The 26,681-nt window shown below is 37.4% G+C and overlaps 1 protein-coding gene across 11 annotated transcripts in view; it reads right to left on the bottom strand.

The window, feature by feature from the left end:
* PPP1R9A (protein phosphatase 1 regulatory subunit 9A) overlaps positions 1-26,681 on the bottom strand; it is a 304,701-nt gene that overhangs the window by 248,374 nt on the left and 29,646 nt on the right. The gene's annotated exons all lie outside the window — the stretch shown is intronic.

The raw sequence follows: 26,681 nt of genomic DNA, 5'->3' as shown, positions 1-26,681 counted from the left end.
AATTCTGCTTTTTTTCCTCTTCTCCCCACCTTTCTACTAGACTCTCAGCTCCTCTGAAGATGCACTATCCCCAAGTCTTGGCACAAATCTGCCACAGAGTAGTAGACACTTAGCAAATGTTTGCTGAATAAGAACACAGACACACACACCTTACAGGGGTCTTTTTTAACAGATTTTTTTTTTTTTCTTTAGAGAGTGAGAGGGAGAGAGGGTTGCGGGAGAGAGGGAGAAACATACTGCTCTCTCGGCAGGAAGCCTGATACGGGGCTCAATGCCAGGACTCGATGCTGGAACTCCGGGATCATGACCTGAGCCAAAGGCAGATGCGTAAGCAACTGAGCCACCCAGGTGTCCCTGACACCTTACAATTTAAATGGACAGAGATCTTCCAATCTAACTCTCACTTGCCATATAAGAAATTAGAGATATAAGAGGTTTAAATGCTAGAGACAAGATTAAAAAACCCATTTCCACTACTCAACGATGTTTCCTTATGTCAGTTCATTAGGAACCTATTTACTTTGGGGCACCTGGGAGGCTCAGTGGGTTAAAACCTCTGCCTTCGGCTCAGGTCATGATCCTGGGGTCCTGGGATCAAGCCCCATGGTGGGCTCTCTGCTCAGCGCCTCCCTTCCTCTCTCCCTCTCTGCCTGCCTCTGCCTACTTGTGATCTATGTCTGTCAAATAAATAAATAAAATCTTAAAAAAGAAAGAAAGAAAGAAAGAAAGAAAGAAACCTATTTACTTTTAACAATGGAAAATTACCATTATAAAAAACTCACTATACACTTCCAGGCATACATCCAAAAGAAATGAAAACCTATGTCCTTGCAAAAATGTATATGTGAATATTCACAGCAGCATTATTCACAATAGCCAAGTAGGCAAAAGAACCCCAAATGACCATCAACTGATGAGTGGATAAATACATACAGTCTATCCATGCCAGGGAATATCATTTAGCCATAGAAAGGAATAAAATATTGATGCATACTACAACACGGATAAACCCTGAAAACATTTTACTAAGCCAGACACAAAAGACTGTATCCCTTATGATTCCATTTATACGAAATGTGCAGAACAGGAAGACTGAGACACAGAAAGTAAATTAGAAGGTACCTAGGGATGGGGTGAGGAGAAGGGGAGCTGCTTGGCCTAGCATTCCTTTTAGGAGCAACGAAAATTTCTCAAATTGCTTGTGGTGATGGTTAAGCACCCCTGTGAATATACCAGAAACAATTTCATGGTATATGAATTACATCTCATTGAAACTACTATAAATAGTAACTTTGTTGCAAACTGATTTATCTGGCAGATTAGAGTTAGGAAATTCTCATTCACAAACATTTGTTCCATTGCTTCCCAAACACAGGGTTAAGTGTTGCTCAATTGGTAAACCTGAAATTCATTTCAAATGCCTAAAATGTCATGCTTACATCCCACATACACAAAAACACTACATTCAAAGCTTTTTTATATTAAAGATATTTTATGGGGCGCCTGGGTAGCTCAGTGGGTTAAAGCCTCTGCCTTCGGCTCAGGTCATGATCCCAGGGTCTTGGGATCTAGCCCCAGGTCGGGCTCTGGCTCTGCAGAGAGCCTGCTTCCTCCTCTCTCTCCTTCTGCCTACTTGTGATCTCTGTCTGTCAAATAAATAAATAAAATCTTTAAAAAAAAAAAAAAAGATATTTTATTTTGCTATTTGGAGAACTGGTTGCCCATGTAAAGGCTATGTGATTCTATAAACCTGAATGCTTGATTCCTCAAGCATCCTGAATAGAGATTTTTGCTATATTTAAATGATTTCTATTTGGAATGTTAAATGCTACCCCTTCATATATTCAAAAGCAAACTGTTCCATGAGAAAGCATTTATGAAGAAGAGGCAAATCCAGGAAAGAAAATTTCTTTCTCAAAGAGGTGCTATGTATTATTCTGATACTTTGTGGCAAGTCCTTTGCCTACATGGAAACTCACAGTTATAAAAATTAATATGCTAGCTTGACTCCAGTGGGAATATATTTAGTCCCTTTATACTCAAGTCAATGACACTGTAGTCACTCAGAATCCCAAGATTAAGACTAAAATTAAAGTGGATTTCATTGCTTTGGAAGGTATGTTTATTTTTCAGAGTCTATATGCATAATTTCAATGTATTTTTTAATGCAACGTAATTTTGCTCTTTATCTGAATTTTCAACTTGAGGTGTTTTTTTTAACTTGAATATTACATGCTTATAAACAGATCTCTAGATATTTTCTCCTTATAAGGAGTTACTTCTACATTTCCTTAAACAGAAAAGCAAGGTTCTCTTATGAGGAAGAGGTTAAAGAAATCCAATTTAGAGTCATATATCATTGGGGTAAAACATGGGGTAAAACTTTTGGAATACTTGTGAAAATGATGAGTGGAATTTTTTGAAACCCACTAGTTTCACCTGACAATCCAATGTAATAATATCAAAAATCTTACTTTATCAATAATGTCCTTAAAAATCAAATGACAGCTAAGCCACTAGAGTTAAAAGTATTTACTTAATAGAATTAATGAATAACAGATATCTGAGCAGTTGCACATTTTTGTGATTTATACATTTTAGGAACAAGAAATTGCACAGAAATTAAGCATGGACGAATGTAAGATGAACTGGGTATAAACATTCTCTAGAGAGGATGGATACCCAGGTGGACTGTAAAAAAAAAAAAGGGGAGGATTCTAGGAGAATGAGTTCTGACATTCCTGATAGTTGATTAGATTTAAGTTAAGAGCAGGGAATTCACAGAGCTGCAATGAACCCCAGGAAATTCATTTGAATCTAAAGTAAGTCTGTATCCTAAAAACCCTGAAGTAAGTCAGATCAAAAAGTAGATCTGATATAGCTATTACAAGATACACATAAGGCACATAATGAGCATTCAGACATTTCTGTAATAATCAGCAAAATTCATAAATTAGGGCGAAATGAGCATCCTCTGACATACTGATTGTCAGGCTCTACCTAAATACATTGGTTATATCAATAAAAATGTGTTCTAGGATATACGCTCAAATCACAAGTAAAACTAGACTGTATAAAAGGCCTAGGGCAAGCATTTTCCAAATACTTGAACTCAAACTTTAAATAGTAATTTGCTGCCTGCGAAGCCATTTACATCCAAATTTGGCACTATTTGCTACCACAGTGGGTACAAATATTTCTAAGTAGTTTTTGCAAAGGGGGCACGTGTCATTTCTAAAATTAACCTTAACTCCTTAGATGCTGCAATTTCCTACAGATAACCAGCTCGGATTCCTAAATCTCGTTTTATATTTATAAAGATCCTCATAGTCTTCCATTTTGTTTAAAAGATTATAGCTTTTCAGGGCACCTGGATGGCTCAGTGGTTAAACGTCTGCCTTTGGCTCAGGTCATGATCCCAAAGTCCTGGGACAGAGTCCTGCATAGGACTCCCTGCTCAGCAGGAAGCCTGCCTCTCCCTCTCCCACTCTCCCTGCTTGTGTTCCCTCTCTCGCTGTGTCTCTCTCCATCAAATAAATAAATAAAACCTTTAAAAAAAAAAAAAGATTATAGATTTTCTACTCTGAATTAGCCTGAGGTAAGTAACTTAGGTTATTCGGGTTTTTAATTTACATATTAATAAAATAGGAATAACCTGTCCTACCCAAACCACAGGGTAATCAGAATATACTAATATTATTAGTCATTATTCTGCTTTGAAAAGCATAATATTTGATACAGTCAAAAGATAACCCAGTTATATGGAAAAGAAACTCCCTCATAAGGCTCTAGTTTCCCTTTCAGATGTTGAGAAAAAAAAAAAAAAATTTTTTGTCTACTCTCTTAGGTTCAGTAATGATTAGCCTGTAAATTAAATTAACAAAAGAGATTAACAGGAGACAAGGCATACAATTTTTATTAATATCTTAGGTGCATGGGAGGTCACAGAGAAGTAGTAAAACAAAGAAGTAGTTAGACTCAAGGGCTTATATAACATTTTAACAATGAAAAGGTGATTGAGACTTCACAGGACAATGAATTCTAAGTAAGTAATATACAATATATGGTGGAAACTACCGGAAGGTCTGTTTTAATGAAGTATGCTTATGTAGGCTCATCTCAGTGCCAACTCGCCATATCAGAGGTAAAGAGTCACTCTCTTTCTTCCCCACAGTCCAGGAGGACAGACACCTTTACAAAGGAAATTTATGCCCTGCTTTTAGGCAAGTAAGGAGAAGACAGAGAGTTCTGCCCGCACCTGCTGACTGAATTTCTTTGGTCTCAAAATAATCCTTACACCAAAGTGGGGTAACATATCCTAATCCCCTTCAAGTGCAAGTCTGTCATGTTACTGGCCCACTTTTGTTTCCTTCTGATGAAGCAGAGGAAGGAGAAGATAATACATCAGAGATGGAAAGAAAGTGAATTTAAAGGATTCCCTTCCAGACAATCTGTATCATATCACTAGTCAACTCTCCCCTTTACCTATCAAAACAAATTTGCATAGTGGAAAACTCTGGGCATCTACAAAACCCAATGGGCAAGTCAGGAAACACACTCAACTTTGCTTGTCTACTAAATACATTAGCAAGGAAAGCAAGCAAATATGAGGAAGCATCATCCAAAAGAAACATATTTGTTTATATGAGCAAAATCTCCACTTTTTAAAAAAGATTTTATTTATTTATTTGACAAAAAGAGATCACAAGTAGGCAGAGAGGCAAGCAGGGCGGTGGGGGGGGGGGGGGGGGAGGTGCAGAGCAGGCTTCCTGCTAAGCAGAAAGCCCTATGCAGGGCTCAATCCCAGAACCCTGAGATCATGACCTGAGCCAAAGGCAGAGACTTAACCCACTGAGCCACCCAAGCGCCCTCCATTTTTTTTTTTTTTTTTTCATTTATCTTCTGACAAGGCAGGGAAAGAGATCTGAGCACAAAAGAGATAAGATTCAGACTCTGCTCCACCATTTAATAGTTTCATGACCTCTGTCAAGCTGTTACCATCACTGAACCACTATCTCTTTATCTATACATAAAGATACTTTATGAGGAACCAATAATGCCTCCCTGGCAGGTATATGGTAAAACTGAAATAAATTTAAGTTGGATAGTAAGTATAAAATGCCTCACAAAATGTAAGACTTAAGTGTTATTTCCTTTACCTTCCCCTACTTTCTAAAAGGATTTCAGAATTCTCTTTTCATTTTATTTGACCTAAACCAAAAGGAACAGATGCTCCCATTTATAATATAAAGATATCATAGGATTAGTGACAGGGTACCTTCTGAGAGCACTTTCTCTCTCCCCCTCCCCCTGCTAGTACAGAGGTCATACACAAACCGTTGAAGAAGGGTCAAGAGACTAATAGGATTCACTGATTGTTTTTGTTTAATATCTACAGAATGACCTTGCAAGTTGTAACTGAACAAAGTCTTGAGAGAATGCCAGCATTCTATCAGATAGTTTCAGTATCAGTAAGATTTCTGTGCTCCAGCCAGACATAAAGGACATTTTTTAAAAAGTTAATGCCATTAATTTCAAAAGCCTTCAAAGTTTGGGGAAAAGATATTTAGTTATCTTAGGAGCCAAAGAAATACAAAATCCAACCAAATATTACAGACTACCTTCTCCACATGAGTAGAATAGGGATGTGGGCTGCGTGGTTAAGAAGGGACTAACTTAGTATGGCCCTGTTACCTATAAATAAAGTTAAGTCTGACTATAAAAGGAACTGACAAGAATCTGATAAGAATCCTGCTTAAATTCCTCACACAGTCTCTAAGGTTGAGAAAATTACTTGGGATGACATAATCCTAAGGAGATTTTATAATTAAATGTAAAAAATGTTTGGGAGAATCAAAGTCCTATCATTACTATTTTATAATAATAATGTAAGTTCAGTTAGGGGCGCCGGGGTGGCTCAGTGGGTTAAGCCTCTACCTTTGGCTCAGGTCATGGTTTCAGGGTTCTGGGATCAAGTCCTGCATCGGGCGCTCTGCCCAGCAGGGAGCCTGCTTCCCCCTCTCTCTCTGCCTATTTGTGATCTCTCTCTCTCTCTCTCTGTGTCAAATAAATAAATAAAATATTTTTTAAAAAAATAATAATAAGTTCAATTATATTTTAAGGATTTGTAACTTTTAAGAGAATCTGATCTATCAGAGTGTTAGGTCAGCCTTGGAATTCCAAGTAAAATAAAAAAATGAGTAACTGATTTAGACCAATGAGTCTAAGTATTTCTAACTAACTCTGTATACACAGTGTTGACATATTGGGGAACTTCAGAGTCACCATATTTATAATTTAATCTGTGAGATGTAGAAGAATTTTGCTGGTTCTCTGAAAAATATTTAAGTCAAATATAATAAATTTTATAAAATATTAAATGGTTTAAGGAGTTTAAGTTTACAAATGAGACTAAGTATCACCTAAAGCCTTTAAAATTGTTAAAATTTGATGGACCTACAACCAAAATAATATGATTAATATAAGCTGGACTTACACTCCAAAGGTAAAACTAGGAATTTGAATCTTAACTTTAAATACTAATTTTTTTTTTTTTAAGATTTTATTTATCCATCTGACAGAGAGAAATCACAAGTAGACAGAGAGGCAGGCAGAGAGAGAGAGAGGGAAGCAGGCTCCCTCTGAGGAGAGAGCCCGATGTGGGACTCGATCCCAGGACCCCGAGATCATGACCTGAGCCGAAGGCAGCGGCTTAACCCACTGAGCCACCCAGGCGCCCCTAAATACTAATTTTTAACATCAATATAATCCCTGGATATTTTTTTCTGCACATAACCACTATGCTCAGGAATACTGAAAACATTATATTAATTCAGAAATTTAATGACAAGCTTTAAAAATGGCTACTACTTCTATAGGATATGACCTCATATAATCCCTTCAACTATCAGTGGTTACTAAATACTGAAGGTATAAGTAAATGACTCTTTCCAAAAGTAAAATGAAATACTTACTAATCTTGACATGCTCTGTGCTCTTTCATTTATACCTCAATTTAGAATGTGATAATGAAGGAACACTTGATTTAGTTTGGATATAAATGAAAACGTAATTCTACTTTCTACCGGTAGTTCATTAACTACTTTCATTAATTTTGTAGTAGTCGTTCATTAACTATTTTCCCAACTTTGTAATCTGTAAAATATGTAACTACATTCATCTTTGGTATTTGTAAGCCATCCTGCTGTTGTAAAAGCCCTTAAATGGAATTTGGGCAGCGATACAGAAAATGTTTCTTTTCTTTTAAAATAACCAAGTCAATTTAAAAAACAAATTGTCAATATAATCTGGGATTTTAGCCAGGTTTTAATTTTTATGAATGGAAATAACTGTATAATCAGTGTAACAAAAATGCTAACACTATCACAAAGCTTAACTTAATTTTGCTGATGATTTAATGAAGCCACTGCATATTAACTCCAGAGCCCTAATTTGATACAGCCATTTATTAGGTTTTAGGGTTCAACTCTCATTTATTCCTATAACTCCCACAGTACCGCCATGACAAATAATCACCACCAACAAAAGGTCTGAATAAGAAAATACACACATTCAGTTAGCGAACATTTTTGAGCACCTGCCTTGTGCCAGACACCAACCTAGACCCTGGGGATAAAGAGGTGAATGAGAGACACAGTGTCCTGGGGAATAAATCCCAATAGGAGAGAAATAACTAAGGAGAAAACCTCAGGTATTGATCAGTTATATTGTGGAAACAAGAAGTGTGATTCAACAGAGCCTAGGAGGCTAATGTAAACTGGAGAAGGAGGACCTGTAAGCACAGCGACCTGGATATCAGAAACTGGCCACAGAAATATCCAGAAGAAAGGGGAGGTTCAGGCTAGAGAGACATCTATCTAGTCCGAGGCCAGAAGACAGGTGCAAGTATGGAGGCTGCAGTGTCAGCTATCAAATTTATAAACTCCTTACAGTAGACACATTATTCACAAAATGTACCTCACTTCTACCCTGTTCTTGGCAAGTGCTCGAGACCAGCAATTTTCGGCCTTTTTTGGTGCACAAAGCACACATGATGTCTTACCTTAGGTGAGCACATACAAGTCCCACCTATGTCTGATTAATAATTAATAGGATAGCAACACCTCAATCCACCCATTTTTTAACATAAAAAAGACTATTAGTGGGGCACCTGGGTTAAAGCCTCTGCCATTGTTTGACTCAAGTCATGATCCCAGGGTCCTGGGATGAGCCCTGCATTGGGCTCCCTGCTCATGGGGAGCCTGCCTCCCCCTCTCTCTCTGCCTGTCCCTCTGCCTACTTGTGATCTCTGTCAAATAATTTAAAAAAAGAAAAAAAGATTATTAGCTACTTATAGTTTCCACTTAGAAATCTTGGTAGTAGAGCTATCAAATCTACAGGTGCTTTCTCATAACTATTTACTCAAAGGTATCAAGAAAAATTAAAATTATTTTACTTAGTATGGCCTACTTCCTACTATTACTAACCTAAGAATGACTAAGGGAGAAACTGTCTTCCCCTTCAAACATCTGAGGTAGTGCCAAGAATAAGTCCACTATTAGCAGATAAAATCTGCTATAGAGTTTTAAAACAAAGGATATAAGGAATCAAATTTTCTACTTGCTCCAAAATAAGGCAAAACTTGATATCTCTGTGACTGGATACGTCTCACATGTGCTAAAGAAATAAAGATTATAATGATAATTATATTTTGAAAGATATATTTAAATATGATGGTTAATGATTTATGAAAAGAAACACTTATGTATACTGATACCTGGATACAAGAAGCTGCAGGAAAGCGGTTATCTTTTAATTACCCACATCTTTGCAAATACTAACAAATGAAATTCTGGATCTCAACTTTAATGCTACCTAATCTGATTGATGTTTACTGAAACATGATTAAAGCCCAACTATACACTTTGAACATACACTGAGCCAGGGACTGTGGAATAAAGAAAGGTTAAGATTTGCTTTCAGGGGCTGGCAATCTATATATACATTACTTTTATATTTTAGGTAAGAAGTGAATATTCATCAAAAAAATTAGCATAAACCATCAGGCATGGAAATTCAGAAGAAAGAAAAATTAAAGATAGTATGATGACAGAATTATTTGAGGAAAAAAACTAATACATTTACTGCTCTCATTTGCCTTTATACTTAGCAGTATAATTCACAAGGACAAAAAAGCATGCTCTGGAAAACACATTTTTACCAAGGCTGCATCAATTTATAAAATTTCCTACCAAATTTTAACCAGTCATACTACAGCGTAACTTCTGCTGACTTAAAAATTAATCATTTGGTAACAGTTAAAAAAAATGAAAGAACTCTGGGGCGCCTGGGTGGCTCAGTTGTTAAGCATCTGCCTTGGGTTCAGGTCATGATCCCAGGGTCCTAGGATCGAGCCCTCCATTGGGCTCCCTGCTTAGCGGGGAGTCTGCTTCTCGCTCTCCCATTCCCCCACTTGTGTTCCCTCTCTCGCTGCTTCTCTCTCTGTCAAATAAATAAATAAAATCTTAAAAAAAAAAAAAAGGAACTCAATTAGGTAATATTTCAGTACTATATAAAAAGAATCCATTTGTATAGTCAAACTAAATATGACAAAATAATATGAAATGCAAAATGAAGAATGAAATTAAGAAATCAATATTTATACATAAAATTCAACTCTCAGGGCAACAGGTGGAGGTTATATTTTTGTTTGGAAATAAATTGTAACCCAAGAATATCAACACTCAATACATTTCCAATAAGAAGGTTTGTCACTGCAGCTAAATTCTCTTGAAAGCTCATGTTACAAACCAACTCTGTTCTTTCTGAAATGCCCACAGGTATTTTAGTACAGGGGTTCACACAGCAACAAAATGGGCCATCCTGGAAAATTAGACATGCCTACTGAAATGAATGGCCTGGAAGTTTATAGCAGCATTGACCAATGGAAGGAATTCAACCAAGCTGGGGACCAGAAGTAACTGGAGAACACAGCACCAGCATTAGGACAGCGTGAGCAATGTTGTGAGAGGTACAGGCTGGCAGGTAGGCAAACAGTCCTTGCACCAGATAGCAAAAACCCCAGCTAAGGTTGCCAAGGTACCATGAAGGCCGATAATCAAGCACAGGAAGCAAGGTGGAAAGTCTCATCCTCCAACACCAGCATGGAACACCTAATCTTCCCGAACTGAATCAATACTGGCCCCCGAGCCTATGTCAGGAATGATTCAGAAAGTGGGGCAAGCTTATGGGAGGCTGGTAGACTCTGGAGACAGTCATGCAAGTTGTCACAATGTCAGAACTACAGATACACAAGTTCCTAGGTCGTACTGTAAGGGCCTATTTAGCCAGAGCGGCCCCACCTCCGTTGAACAGCCATTTTGTTGTTTATGCAGATAAAAGTTAGTCTGTGAAGCAGGGAGGGGTCGCGCTCTCTGTAAGAGGCGTGGCCCCAGCTGGTCGGTTTGGTTCTCGATGCTTCGTGGGAAATAAAGCTTTGCTTGACCTTCGCTTTGTATCAGTCTCACTCCTTTAATCACGGACCCATTATTGGGGGACCCAACATTGGGGACCCAACACTACCTCTCCCTCAAAGAAGCACTGATTTTTAAAACCATCAGGAACAACACATTTGCAACAACTGAGAATGAACGGAGATTATCTATTCCTCTTTTATGAGGAAATTCAGTACCCAGACAGGGGAACTAAGAAAATTAACACACATCTTGTTCAGATATTTTTATAGGACAGCAATTAGAGCAAAAAAGAAAGTACTATCCAGTGGGAATCAAAAGAAATAGGAAGACTATTTTTGGGCATTTTGTAATAGAAAAAGATTCTGAATCTCCTCCGGGTTATTCTTGATTCTCCATGCCATAGGAAGAATGCAGGGCTACGGATAAAATGAAGCAACAGATATTACAAAAATCATCACAACTTGATACACATTTTAAGAGGTAAAAATTTTACACTAAATTTGCTTTACTACAGTATGAACCCGACAGTATGTTATTTATAATGCTGCTTAAAGTAATCATATATCTCCAAACAAAAATACAAGAGGGCTTAATACCACTAATCCTTTATTAAAGGAGATACACGTCAGGAAAAAGGAAACTAATCCCAAGGAAAATCTAGAATACACAATAAATGGTAAAAAAAGAAAATGAAAAACAGGTACATAAATCGTATGTAAATAAACAATGACAGTGTTATTAATAATTACCTACCTTGGTAAGTTTTTTTAAAAAGACCTAAAACATGGACCATTTCATAAATATAGGAAGCGGAGTAACAGAAATTACTTTTGTGGTTCAGAGGGGAGTGAAAACATTGAGTAACATTAGACTTTAAGATATACATATATACAAATACACAGAAAAACATATATTTCTAGAGTAACGAAATAAAAAATAGACTGTATAATTTACAAACTAGCGGAGAATACAAAACCAGTCTGAAGGAAAATCTCAAAAGTTCACAAAAAGGAGAGGCGAGAAGGGGAAAATCAGCAAAAGTCAGAGTATATACAAAAAATGCTCAAAATAAACACAAACACATTAGTAATCATAATAAATCTAAATAGACCAAACCCCCTATTTAAAAGAAAAGTTTACTCTTTTAAAAAACAATCCAGGGGCGCCTGGGTGGCTCAGTGGGTTAAGCCGCTGCCTTCGGCGGCTGGGGTCATGATCTCAGGGTCCTGGGATCGAGTCCCGCGTCGGGCTCTCTGCTCAGCAGGGAGCCTGCTTCCCTCTATCTCTCTCTCTGCCTGCCTCTCCTTCTACTTGTGATCGCTTTCTGTCAAATAAATAAATAAAATCTTTAAAAAATAAATAAATAAAAATAAAAAACAATCCAGTGGCATGTTATTCATAAGAAATGCCTAAAACTTAAGGACACAAAAAGTTTGCAAGCAAAAATATGTTTTTAAATGATATAGTAGGACCACATAGAAAGGGTGATAGAACAATATTTGTACCAAACATAAGAGACCTCACGCAGGAATAATGAAATGACATGTAATGATACATAAGGAAAGAATGATTTAAAGAAAATATGAAGGAAAACCTAACAACTCGAAGCTTATAAATATTTAACAAACAGCTTCAAAATACATAAACAAAAAATTGTCAGCGAGAAATACAACTCTCTCACTGTTACTATACAAACCTAATAAAACACTCAGCAAACGTAAGTACCAAACTTGAGTTAATGTGCACAGACAGAAAACTGCTGTCATGAACTGGGGACTACCAGCTCCTTCCAAGCCTACGGGAAACAGCAACAAAAACTGGCCACAAACTAAGTCTAAAGCCAGTCTTAATTTCAAAAAAATCAACATCATATATACTATATTCTCTACGGTCTATAGTTAGAAGGTTAAGTTCAAAATAAAAAACAAAAACATAAGTTGGGGGGGACATGAATTAGAACACTTTAAAACATAGATCTAAATAACTTACAGGTTTGGAGTAATCACTAAAGAAATCAGGAAATGCTTAAAAGTGAACAGTAAAAACATACTAATATAAAAAAATGTGTGAGATTTAGCTAACACATTACACAAAGTCAAATTCAGTCCGAAAATATCATATTAGAAAGGAAGAAAGATTGAAAATTAATGAGCTAAGCATCAATTTAAGAATTTACAAAAAGAACACACACAAAAACAAGGGAAATGGAAGAAAAAACAAATATGGAAATTAATAAAACAAAAAAAGACAGAGATCAATGTAAGGGCCTATTCAGCCAGAGCGATTTCATCTCGGTTGAACAGCCATTTTGTTGTTTATGCAGTAAAACTTAAACTGACCCTGTGCTCTGCCTCCCAGGGGACTTACTTAAAAGCAAGTCCGGGAAACTAGTAAAATATGGTCGACCAGTCCCAGGTAACAGAGCCCAAACACAAGGGCGGGTCAGGCCAGGTGGAGACATCCAATCACTATCACCCTAAAGAATGTGGGCCCCACCTTTTGGGTGCTTTTTGGGCCCCAATTCTGACCAAGGTGATAGGCTAGTTCAAATATCTACTATACAACTGGCCACCTGTGTGTGACCTAGCATGACTGTGCAGCTTTCTCTGTGTGTTACAATCTCATTGGCCACCTGTGTGTGGCCAGGCTCAACCACATGGCCCTTGCTCTATAAAAGTTAGTCTGTGAGGTTGGGAGGGGTCACCCTCTCTGTAAGAGGCGACCCCGAACGGTCGGTTTGATTCTCGATGCTTGGCTCAAGTCTCACTCCTTAGTATCAGTCTCACTTCTTTGACCACGGACCTAACAATCAAGAGACACAAAATAGTTCTTTTGAAAAGACTAAATAGGCCATATTGCTGTAATAAACTAATAAGACAAGTTAACAATAGTAAAAACTACATATCCAACAGAAATTTTAAAATGAGAATATTATAAACAACTTGATGCTAATAATTTTGAAAACCAGACAAAATGCACAATTTCCTGGAAAATATAACCTATCAAACTGATTCAAAAATGACTTTAAAATTAAGAGCACTATAATCTTTAAAGATACTGAATGAAAACTTTAAATCTCACAGACAAAAAATTGTGTATACGGTCTCACAAGAAACTGATTCAAACACTTAAGAAAGAGATCGCTCCAGCATTACATAAACTATTTCAGAAAATAGAAGAGGACCCATCCTCTGGGTCCCCTGCATGAGACTGGTATAACCCTATACTAAAATCAAGCAAGGACAGTACGAGGAAGGAAAATCATGGGGCTTGTCTCACTCACAAAAACTGGCGAGGGCAAGCCTCTTGAAGAAAATGTTAGTAAATAAAATAAATCAGTGAATTCAAAATGTAAGAAAGTTAGATTTATCCCAGGAACTGAAGAGCAGTTTAACATCAAAACACCTATCAATATAACCAAAGGAGATATCCTCTATCATCATCTAAACAGATACGAAAAAAAATTCAATGAAATTGACTATCCAACCACAATTTTAAAAACAGAACACCAAATAAATAACTGATTAGAACTTTCTTAATCTGATAAAGGATATCTACCAAAAAATGTCAACAAGTGTCATATGTAATAATAAAAGAACTCACTAAAGTGAAAAACAAGACAAAAAAAGTCCACTACCACCACCTCTGTTCAGTATTTTTAAGGGAGGACAAGAAGTCCTAGTCCTAGTAAGACAAGAAAAAGAAGACAAAGTTATAGTCTTAGAAAAGAGGAAATAAATTATAATAATTATAATTGGTAAGCTAGTATATGATTCTTTTTTAAAAAACCCAAAAGTCTACAAAAAGAATTTCAGAATTAGTATCAGAAAGTCACCAGTCACAGGAACAGTATTAAAATTACCTTTCAATTCACGAATTAAAAAACAGAGAGACCACTTATATTAGAAACAAATCTGAAATCTGAGTACTATCCTTCTTAATATAACCACTGAACCAAAGGATCCTCATGAAATTCACCTGTTAGTGCTCCTCCTCCTGTGTCAGTGGTGAATTGTGAAAGTGGGGGAGGGGGCAGTACAGAAACAAAAAGGCAAGGGTTTCAGGAGAATCAGGCACTACTCTCCCAAAGATAAACACTAGTCCTAGATTCTGCCCCCACGTAAATCCCCCAAAGCGCTCACACAGGCTCAAATCATTTAAGTTGGTTCCGCTCACTCCAGCCAAAAATGGAAAACAGCTGGGCAAACCTTGCCATATATTCCTCTTTTAAAAAAAAAAAAAAAAAAAGGTATTTTCTTACCATTCCTCCCTTAGTATTTAAGGACTTTTTGAAAATGTTAACCTATCTCAGCTTAAAGAAGGGGAAAAAAAAAAAATGACCATATTTGGACCACAACCTTCAGGCCAGAGGCTTCCAAGGAGCATTAAGGTTTAAGTTACCCAGGGTATTCCCAGAAAGCTTCAAAGTGCTAGTTAAAAAGAGGAAATGCTTTCGGGACCTTTGTTATGGTACAGGTGTTAAATTAGTTTAAGAGTCTCAATACATCTTATTTATGTGCAATTTTAAGCTTTGTTAAGAATCTTGGGGAGCCTGGATGGCTCAGTCAGTTAAGCTTCAGACTCTTGATTTCGGCTCAGGTCATGATTCTCAGGGCCTTTGGATCTAGCCTCAAGCCCTGCTCTGCGGTGAGTGAGGAGTCTGTTTCCTTCTTCCTCCACTCCCTCTGCCCTTCCCCAGCTCACAAGCACACTCTCTCTCTCAAATAAATATATCTTTAAAAAAAAAAAAAAAAAGAATCTCTGTATACTCTTAGCATCATATTAGCTTTCTGATGACTGTAAGTTCCCAGAACTAATGCTATGTGAGCCACTGATGTAATAAAAAAAATTAAAATTAATATTCATACTAATGAAACAAAATCCAAAAAATAAATTTTGTACTCGCACAAACCTCTTTGTTAACAAGTTCTTTTATCTCTATTTATAGTGGTTTGTGCATGTCAAGCAGATTACTGAGAAAATATTTAACAGATTCAAACTGTTTTAACAAAACAAATTTACATCTTTATTGATTTTCTTCCTCCAATGTTTCCAAATTTCAAAACATATGTTCATAAATATTTTAGCCTACTTCAACGGATACAGTTGAATGGAATGTTACTGTCTTCTCACTGTGACAGTACAGCAAGAGGATGTTTGTGAGCTGGGCATAATTATGAAGTGACTAGAATGGCAGTTTTATGCCAATTTCATACAAAACAAAATAAAAGATGGGCAATTTTTCAGTGAACTGGGACAAGTACAATAACTCAGTTTAAATTATTTAGACACCCTTCCTAAAATATATCCCTCCACCCCCGTAAAACGTTTCTTGAAAGGTCTCAGACTTAATTATCCAGATAACCCTCACTATGTTCATTTGACCTTAAGCATCCCTGTCTTTTGTATATGTCATGAAAACAAGCCTTATAATCTCCACTTAAGAAGGTATAATCAAGCTCATTTTGCAAGAGGAAGGGAAAGCACAAGAGGTTAAGTAACTTACAAGAGGTTACTCCGGCTTGCAAAGAACCAAAGGACCTACCCTAAATGCTTTCACTACCATTCTGCTCTGATTTTTTTTTAAATACGCATGTATGGCTTACGAAAGTTAAGTAAAGGTATGTATCTTATGCAAGGAAAGGCAAACAAGGCAATCAATATCTTTAGAAACGAAAGTCGGCATCTTGGTTACCATGTGCTTTCAGAAAGTATTCTCTTAAGCAGTTTTACTGATACAAACATCACAGACCATCCCCCTTAAGCCCAGTGGAACTGGGTGCAAAAGCTGGACTTAGAATCCAAAGTCTGGTTAAGAATTTCAATTTTTGGGGCGCCTGGGTGGCTCAGTGGATTAAGAATTTCAATTTTTTGAATCCTTGAAATCTAACTATCCATATACATCTGAAAAGTTATTACCCCCAATACCCTAAATAACAGAATTCAATTAAGATTCCAGCGTAGTTCTTAAAATCCTTTTCAGAGGTAACCAGAATCCCAAATCCAGGCAAGCTACTATTTTGAGAAAAAGAATCAGAGAACCAAAGTATACAAAAGAAACAGCTCTGTAACAGGGATTGGGATTTCTACAAATGAACGAATCTGTCAAAGAAATGTCTTTGATCACTATGGTCATCACACTGGTTTTAGTCCAAGCTTAACTTTAACTGCAGGTTTAGGAAATGAGGAGCCCTCTTCTCTCTTAAGTAAAAACTAGCTGATTTAAAGAATCATGAATCAACTCCTCGGAACAGTAGTAATGATCTTTTCTTTCTTTCTTTCTTTCTTTTTTTTTTTTTTTAATGGAGTACATTTCTACCAGAGTCACAAACTACTTCGCTAATTGCATGTTTAATAAATGTGCAGAGCACATGATACTTAGCACTGCTGGTGATAACATCTGGCAATTTTCATTCAACTGTTAAAGAGGCGTAAAGGGACACGTGATCAACACCGGGTGTATTTGTTGGGGTGGGAGAGCAGGGAAGGAAAGACAGCCTCAACAAGGACTGAGGACGTATTATTGGAAACAGACCTGGAGTACAGGCAGGACACTCACATAGGAGGTAGCACTTCACAAACAAAGGAACAAACTAAAAAATGAGCCAGTTGACAACATTTAAGAAATAAGTATTCCAGTTTTGATAAAATGTAGGTCACAATGGGGCTTTCCTTGATTCTCTCTCATAATCATATGCCACTGCAGAGATCTAAATGCCCAACACGTTTTTAACTTCTTTTATAAGCTATCAGCACCCACCATGCACAGAAACAGATCTATCTTTTATATTTTTAAAAAATTTTATTTTTAAGTAATCTATGCACACAACATGGAGCTCCAACTCACAACCCCAAGATCAGGAGTCACATGCTCCACTGACTGAGCCAGCCAGACACCCCTCACAGACTTATCTTAAAATACCAATATGGATAAGGGCCTACCTTTGTCTAAAACATAATAAATATTATCTCCATCCCACTGCCATCCCCCTTGAGCTGTGATGGTTCAAAATACATTTTTAGGTGAAGTAGATGCAGATAAAAGCTTTACTTCCAAAAACAGATGTCTAGATAATATAAAAGAAATGTTCGTGAAATTACTGTAATCAGCACTTTACTAAGTTTGCAACAGATATCCAGAAATTTGGGGGGAGAACACACAAAATAATGATAATGAAGACTGACTACACTCTCTGCCCCAAACACCTAACTAACCCAAGAATAATGAACTAATGAGGTCTGTGAATTCCAGATCACATTTTGGCTCTCCTAGACTCAGAGCAGCAAATGCTCAGAAGTTGTAAGATGGAGAGTCTGTAATGAGAAAATCAGCATAGCTGTTCAAACATGAATATTTAACACCGAAGGTTTTCAGTTGATTTTCACCTAAAGAAACTCTCCCAGTCTTCTAAATCAGTGGTTGGCACACTTGTTCTGAAAAGGGTAGATAACCGACTCAGCTGGCCACGCAATCTCTTTTGCAACAACTCATTCTGCTTTGATAGCACAGATAAGGAATGGACGGGTCTGTGTTCCATAAAACTTTATTTACAAAAACAGAGGTCTAGCTTTGTCTCAGAGGTCAGAGTTTGCCAACCTGCTCTAAATTATTCAATTATGATGACTGCCTTTTCATTGAGATGGTTGACTTATTCCTAGATGGGTCCATAACCCCCCACCTCACCACCCCCTCACCCTGTCACCAAGTGTAGGAAGTGGCTGTTTCCTGCTGTAGAATACAGAAGAACTCATTTGAAGCTCAAATTAAACCCAAGGGAATTTCTATAGCCTAGGGAAACCACCCTTTCTGCTCTTCCAGCTTCTGAGAGACTGGCCCAAAGATGAAGAATCAGAGAGAAATGTTCTATCTGACTGAAGGTAAGACAGGGAAAATAACATTTATTAAGTGAGTCAACATAGCAGACACAGCAAGGTAGGTCATTTAAATGCATTTCACATATTCTATAAAAATCGTATGAGGCAGAAATTATTTCTATTTTCAGATGAGGAAACTGTGGATCAAAGCAAGGATCTTCAGCCCAAGGTCACAAGGATTTGAAAACTAAAATTTAAATAACCAAATCCATGACCTATACTGCCATGCTAAAAATTCAGTGATTGTTTTTCTCATTTCCTTGACTACTTTAAAAATAAAAATAGCACTCCAACTCTTATCACCAAATGATTTTTTTAAACGAATTTTTCTTTTTTCTTTTTTTTAAAGATTTTATTTATGTATTTGAGAGAGAGAGAGAATGAGAGAGAGCCTAGAGCAGAGTGAGGGGCAGAGGGAGAAGCAGACTCCCTGCTGAGCAGGAAGCCCCATGTGGGCTTGATCCTGGGACGCCAGCCGGGATCATGATCTGAGCTGAAAGCAGTTGCTTAATGGTCTGAGCCACCCAGGTGCCCCTCCAAGATGATTTTTCTAAGATTTTTTAAATGCATAGAAATTAAAACTTAATCGTACACAAGTCAAGATTTAAATGGAAATTAAGTTCCCACAATTGCCAGCTCAGAGAAGCCTATTACACCCCCAAATACAAGAGGCTTTTAATTTTGGGAAATGGGTCAGCCTAGCGGAAAAAGGGGGAAAAGCTGACAATGAACTGAGGTTTGACCATTTAAGTATGAAATTGTGTTTTAAGAACACAATTTTCTGTTCTGTTTCTGAAATACACAAATATAGTCAGGCATTCTTAAAAAGAGCACACTGCGGAGGCTCAAATCGTCCCTGAATCATACTGTCACATATACAAGTGTACATATACCAGTCACTGGGGCTAAAGATACATGTAAAGATATAGTGTCCTTATCTTCACTGAGGTTGAGACAACACTACACACGCACGCATGCGCACTCGCTCTAGCTCTCACTCTCTCTCTCTCTCACTGTGGTTACCTGTTCATGGCAGAACCTTGCTTTGCTTGGTCCCTTTGTTACCAACTCTATTGCCCCACCTGATCTCTCTAACCTTGTCTCCATGCCACTGCTTTTTTATTAACCTCTTCCTCTCTCTACTTCCATTTTATCTTTGTCTCTTGTGTGTGACCATCTGCCCTGCTATTTCTCAGTTTTCTTAAGTGTTGGTCTTTCATAGCATCAAAACCAAGTAGAAGTTAATTGTCTTTCATTCTTTCTGGCAAAATGAAGAATCACAGTGACAATCTGCATAATGTAATCTCCAAATTTTCAGTTCTTCTCTGATTTCACTGCTGCTTGAAGAGGTCTGTTTCTTCATTATGCAAAACTTTTTATGGCTTACAGAAAGGTGGGAGTTGGGCAAGGTACTTTTTTTGGAAGAGATAACACTAAGACTCTCAGTATCCTAACTTTTTAAAAAGTCTTTTAATTTTTAAAAAGATTTTTCCCAATTTAAAAAATTAGTCTGGGGGAGCCTGGGTGGCTCAGTGGGTTAAAGCCCCTGCCTTCGGCTCAGGTCATGATCCCAGGGTCCTGGAATCGAGCCCCACATCAGGCTCTCTGCTCAGCGGAGAGGGGCCTGCTTCCTCCTCTCTCTCTGCCTTCTTGTGATCACTGTCTGTCAAATAAATAAATAAATAATCTTTAAAAAAAAAATTAGTCTGTTTCAAGTTTTCAAATTCTATGAACCTATCAAAAACCTATGTATGATACTTTATCTTCTGATCTTGAATTCGGGTCTTGAAGAGAAACAGGTTTAAGCAGAGAAGATAATAAAACAGATGAAGACATTTGAAGGAATTCAGAATAAACTTTTAATTATTTTCAAGGACTCCAGAAGCTAACAGCACTGGTTCGTTTTACTTTAAAGCTTGAAGCTTTCCTTTCCCCTTATGACATTATGACATCCAAATATGACATTACTACCAATCTCATGTTTTGGAACTATGATTAGCATCATCTTTGGCTCACAGATCACACGTTGGAGGAACTAGGAGAGAGGTAGTAGGGAAGGGGAACGGTGTCAGGGAGGATGCTGGTCATCTGGATAGAAAAGACTAAATTCCACTATAGCAAAAGGAAAAGAAAAAAAACGAGAGGCTAGGCTATCCTGGATCCTCCCAGGTAGAAGAAATAAAAAAATGAGTTATGGCTATACCAGGCAAATTATCTAGTCTCTCTGAGATTCCAGTATTTCATTAGTAGAATGTGAATATTAACAGCAGCCTCTCAAGGTATTGAGAGGATTAAATGTGTTATTGCCTGTAAACCACTTAGCAGAGGAAATGACAGTGTGTTAATTAAGGTTAGACATTATGATTGTTAAGGCTCAGGTTCTTTTCCGTATAAACACTGCTAAATCAAGAGCTTCATGGGGTTGCCTGGCTGGCTCAGTCCCTAGAGCTTGTGACTTAATCTCAGGGCTGTGAGCTCAAGCCCCATGCTGGGCATGGAGAAGGAAGGAAAGGAAGGAAAGGGAAGGAAAAGGAAGGGAAGGGAGAGAAAAGATTAATCAAGACCCTTAAAGTGAGACATTCAGTTGAGCATCTGCCTTCAGCTCAGGTCATGATCCCGGAATCCCAGGATCGAGCCCCACTTCAGGCTCCCTGCTCAGCAGGGAGTCTGCTTCTCCCTCTGACCCTTTCCACCTCTCAAGCTCTCCCTCTCTCTCACTTTCTCTCTCTCAAATAAATTAATAGAATCTTAAAAAAAAAAAAAAAGATCCTCAACAATTATTGATCAGTTGTTATTGATCAGTTGTTATGTCCCAAGTGCTGGTGGTACAGGAATGAGGAAGACATGACCCTGCACTTGCAGAGCTTTCAACCAGCAATCAGGACAGGTCAAGGGAGGAAACAAAGAGAGCATATTTGTTGGGCTGTAAGGCTGGGTGAGCTAGCTGCAACACTACTGTACAATCCCCTGGGTTTGAGCACATGGTATGCTCCTAATAATGGTTACCTAATTGATTAAACAATAAATCCATAGTGCATGTTCAATAAATACTTATTATGAAAACTGTCTTTGCAATATAAATAATTTGCATATTCTGTCTGTTTTCTTAACTAAGGTGCTCTGTACCCCAATGGGATATGGAGCAGCCCATTATTACTATCACCATCTTATCTCTGCCAGAAATCTATGTATCAGAAGATTAGTATTTCTTGATTTGGAACATAAAGAAAGAAGGAAATAAAAAGGAGTAAACTGAATGTTCTGTTAAGAAGCCATGGGTGACTCAGTCAGTTAGTTAAGCATCTGCCCTCAGCTCAAGTCATGATCTTAGAGTCCTGGGATTGAGCTGGGCATTGGGCTCTCTGCTCAGTGGGGAGTCTGATTCTCCCTCTCTCTCTGCCCCTCACCCCCATTCGTGCTCTCGCTCTACTCTCTCTTTCTCAAATAAATAAATAAAATCCTTAAAAATAAAAAAGAAACAAATTGTTCCAGCTTAATTTCCCCAATTCCTTTATTCAGCAAGTATTTATTTAATACCCACTATCTGGGGCACCTGGGTGGCTCAGTGTCTGCCTTTAGATCATGGTCTCAGGGTCCTGGGATAGAGCCCCACATCAGGCTCTCTGCTCAGCAGGGAGCCTGCTTCCCCCCTCTCTCTCTGCCTCCCTCTCTGCCTGCTTGTGATCTCTGTCTGTCAAATAAATAAATAAAATCTTAAAAAAAAAAAACACTACCTATGTGTACTATGCCAGCCACTTGTACACTAACAGTTCAGTCTATTGACGTAAACAATACGTTTACATTTTAGAAAGTGCTTTCACATATTCATTTACTTAATTCCCAAAACAACATTATGAAAAAGTATTATTATCCCCTTTCCTGGGCGAAGAAGTTGCAACTGGGTAGAAAGGTGTACTGTTACACAGCCAGCAGGTCCCAAACCTAGGTCTTCTCCCTCTGAATCTGCCGTCCTCTCTACTAACCCTTACTGCCTCTGCAGCCACTCATCTATATCACACATCACCGAATTCCTCTCTTTTAGCATCCCTATGTCATCAAACAAGTAATAAAGCATTTGCTCATAAAATTTATATACAGTTCTTTCACAGTTTGGGGGAGAAAAGTCACCATTTATTTCTCCCTTACAAAACACAGTAGTAGCATATCTGCATCATACTACTTATTGAAGAAAACACTGCCCAAACTCATTCAATCACCAAAGCTACATTTGACATGGCATATTTCAGTTTTGTGCCCTACAAAAAGGAGGTTACTTAAAGAACCAGCTGATTCTATTTCTGGTAGTTTATCCTTTTGAAAGTAGTTTTGCCGTTTTTTCATAAACTGGTCTGATGAAATTTACAGATTAATTTAAAAATGGGCTTGATCAGGAAAGATGAGAACCAGGACCACTTCTGATCTTTGACAAGTATAACCTAACTCACTTTGAAAAAGGATCAAGGACATTTTTTTAATAAACTACATTAGGGAGGATAACAGGAAAAAAGACAAGAACTTGCAAAAAAAAAAAAAAAAAAAAAGCATGAAATCACTAACAGTGGTAAATTAGGAGCACTTTTCTCCTGGTAACAAGAGCAATGTCACAGTCAACATATACATCCCAAAGGGCTGGGAGGAATGAAGAAGCAGGTATGTGCGAATGAGAAAAACTGAACCGCAATTGTCTAAAATCTCTCCAAGACGCTTGTCAATTATAACAACCTTCTACTCTACCAGAGTTCCTCAGCAGTTTGGAAAACCAATGTGGAAGCCTTGTGAGGCCGGTTCCCCTCGAGGATGGAAAATTATGAAGGTACCTGGAAAAGGGAATTAACATTGCCCAGGTGCCTACCATGTACCAAGTCTCGTGATAGACATTTCACATTTAAGATCTTTAGTCCCTCTGATACTTAATTGTAATATATAATACTATCTGCATTTTACAGATGAGGAAACCAGGCCTCAAAGAGATCAATAAACTTGCCCTCAGTAAACGGCTATCGTATGCCACAGAGAAGATGCTTTCAAACATCTGACACCCAAACCCGGATTCTCTTCATTCTAACACAATGCTGATAATGTAAGAGTTCCCATCCCCTCATCTCTAATTAGGAGAATTATCTCAAGAGACTTGTCGAACATTGTATTCTGTAAGAAAGCACACCTGTGTCACTGGGTCATGCCAGACTCCTGAAACTTAAATTGCAAAGAACAAAGGAGCCACATCATATGTTGATGGCTCTGAATTTCAGGAGCTATGTTGTCATGATCCAAATGCACCGGGAAAATAGTACTAGAGTGTTACAGAAGTCTGTGTGAGACAGGCCAAGACTAAAATGGATACTGGTTTTCAAGTTGCAGGTTCAAATTTATTTTTCACTGCTATGTGCTCAGTGTTGGGGATACAATACATAAATCACAATCTGCATCCCATAAGAGAGTCCAGTGGAGGGGACAGCCTCATACTTACAGTAAAATGTAGTTTTAGAGCGTTAGAGGGATGTACAGGAAGCTTCAGGAACTTAGGAGAGACAGATGTAACCCAATTTGGGGGATGGGAAAGGGCTCTGGGTGGCACTACTTCTAGGAATCCATCCCACAACACTAACACATGTACACAAAATATATCAAGATGTTAACCATAACACTGTTCATGGAAGCAAAAAAAAAATGGAAATAACCAAGTACCCATTAATAGAGGAAAATTAAATAATACATTTTAATATATTTATACTAAGGAGAATTTAAAATGCTGATGCACAGACTTTATGTACAGATACACATGGAATGACCTTACAATGGCTTTAACTGTCATACTATTAATTGAAAAATGAAAGAATCAGCATAAAGACACAAAAATCCAGTCCTATTTTTACTTTAATATGTGTAAATTTATTCAGAGAATTCTAAATACATATATGAACTGAGAAGTCTAACAACCAGAGAAAATTACTTTCTCAAAGTCAAGGAAGCAATTAATGACTATGAGCTGGTCATTCATTAAACTGAACATATTACAGAATTACTGTTTTGCCATTTGGTAATATTTTCCCCTCAGTTATTTTAGAGCTCTTAATTATTTTGAGGTAGGTTATTCTTTGAAATAAATAAATATGTATGTATCAGGGCGCCTGGGTGGCTCAGTCGTTAAGTGTCTGCCTTCAGCTCAGGTCATGATCCCGGGGTCATGGGATCAAGCCCCACTTCAGGCTCCCAGCTCAGCAGGAAGCCTGCTTCTCCCACTCCCACTCCCCCTGCTTGTATTCCCTCTCTCACTGTCTCTTTCTCTGTCAAATAAATAAATAATCTTTTTAAAAAAATGTATGTATATATATTTTTCATTGTCCCTGTACTTAGATTGCTTATTAACATAGCAATCTAAACAACTTTAATAATATACTTCCAAAATTTTTTCAACCTGATCTTTGCTCAGGTTTCCCTATTCATAATTCTACGTAAGTATGTCCCACACAAATAAGAAATAAGATAGTTCTATTTAAATCCACAGAATAAAGATAGTGCATAAAATAAGAAAGAAGAGCATCAGATGAAAACAGAGAAGTCCTTTTCTCTGGACCTCCAGTATTAAAAAACAAAGGATGTTACTGGCCTAAGCCTCATTTGTTGTTAAAAGCTTTCCAGGCCAAAAAAAAAGGAGCAATGAAAATTTTGTTTAGGTACAACAGTAATGAGAACTGAATTTAGGACCTGAAAGAGATCTTAAAAAGATAATCTAATAGTACTCTTTCTTTTTATTGAAAAGGAAATCAAGACCTTTATAAAAAGATCACTCATAGCTAATGATTACCAATAGAAGAAAACAGCCAGCAGAGTCTACAAGTATCCTCTATAAGCTCAACCGCCTTCTCTGGTACCCACACAGCAACACTTAACCTGAGTTATTGAAGAAAACTACTTTAATTTAGACTTCATTATCCAAATGGTCTGTCTCTAGGGGATGAGATTACTGCTCAAATTTCCTTTTCCAAGTGCAAACATAGCCTAAAATATTTACCTCACTCTTATCAATTATTTAAACAATAGGAAGACAATGTTTTTAATTTTCTTGTGTTTTACAGCAATATGGTTATCATGAGCTAGAAAACAGAGCATGCTATAATCCAGGCTGACTCAGGAGATTAAAAGAAAATTTTAGATCCAGGATCTCTGGTTTCTAGAATGAAACAGCAAAAATGGACTACTTCAATCAACAAGCTTTACTGCAAGTTAAAAGTAGCAGCACTTTCATTAACTGAAAACACTTTATCATAACCTAACATTCACTATTATAAAATTCAAGATTTCTGGGATAATCAGTGAGGAAGGAGAAGGCAGTAAGAGCAACTGAACTTCTGAAATGCAACTTAAAAGAAATATTCTACTTTAAAAATTGTACACTTATCCCAAAGTAGCTCCATGAGCCTTGGAATGCTAATTGACATCACGGAATGCTAAACAAAAAGAATAAGGTGGGAAGAGAATTTTTTCAAAAAATGTAACAGCGTGGTCTCCTTGGAGCATTGAAGAGGCTAATAATAGTCTTGTGATAGAAGATGCTCTAGTATAAAGTTTCCCAAACATAATTAACCACAGAACCATGTTTTCAAAGTGTTCCCTAAAGAACTAATATCCTGTAAAATACATCTTTGGGATAAGCTACCACTTCTTATTATTTGACTCTAGACTACACAAAGCCCTTGCTTATTGGTGCTTTAAGGTGGGCTTTGGCAAGGAATAATGTTTAAGTAGTAGCTCAACCCTACCATCCCCTCTTTCCTTGGCAGAGAGATAAGAAAAAAAAACTAAAGGTGACCAATTTCAGGCAGGGGGAAAATGACCTCTCCAGAGACAATGTATGAAAACACAAAGTACAACCTGCATGTTTGAAAGCTCAAGACACTGCGTCTATTAGGCTCCCACTTCATTACATAAAAGTCTGCCAGAATTGTGGCTAATCCACAAGGAATATTCATTGTGCCAGAAACATGAATGTATTTTTTAAAAGTATGATGTACAAGAAAGGGCAAAACAATGACAAAGGCTTAGACAGCAGACGAAACAGAATGCAAAGGTACTGTGAAATGCTCATCATACGCTTTCTGAAGTGCTTCCTTAACTCTGCACTGAATCTGTTCAGAATTCAAAGGCCATACCTTTTTAACACAAATAATATTAATTTATAAACATAAAAGGTAAGAATTAGATGATAAAATTCAGGATAGCTCTCAGCAGTTAGGGTTGAGAAGTTCTCAAAATTTAACCCACATGTTAGGGATCCCGAAAGGTCATATTTAGGGGAGATTAAACAAAGGACAATATGTTCAATATGTC

The sequence above is a fragment of the Mustela lutreola genome, chromosome 4 (genome assembly GCF_030435805.1).
Source record: "Mustela lutreola isolate mMusLut2 chromosome 4, mMusLut2.pri, whole genome shotgun sequence".
In the NCBI taxonomy this organism is placed as follows: domain Eukaryota; kingdom Metazoa; phylum Chordata; class Mammalia; order Carnivora; family Mustelidae; genus Mustela; species Mustela lutreola.
This window is presented reverse-complemented; position numbering and strand designations above follow the sequence as displayed.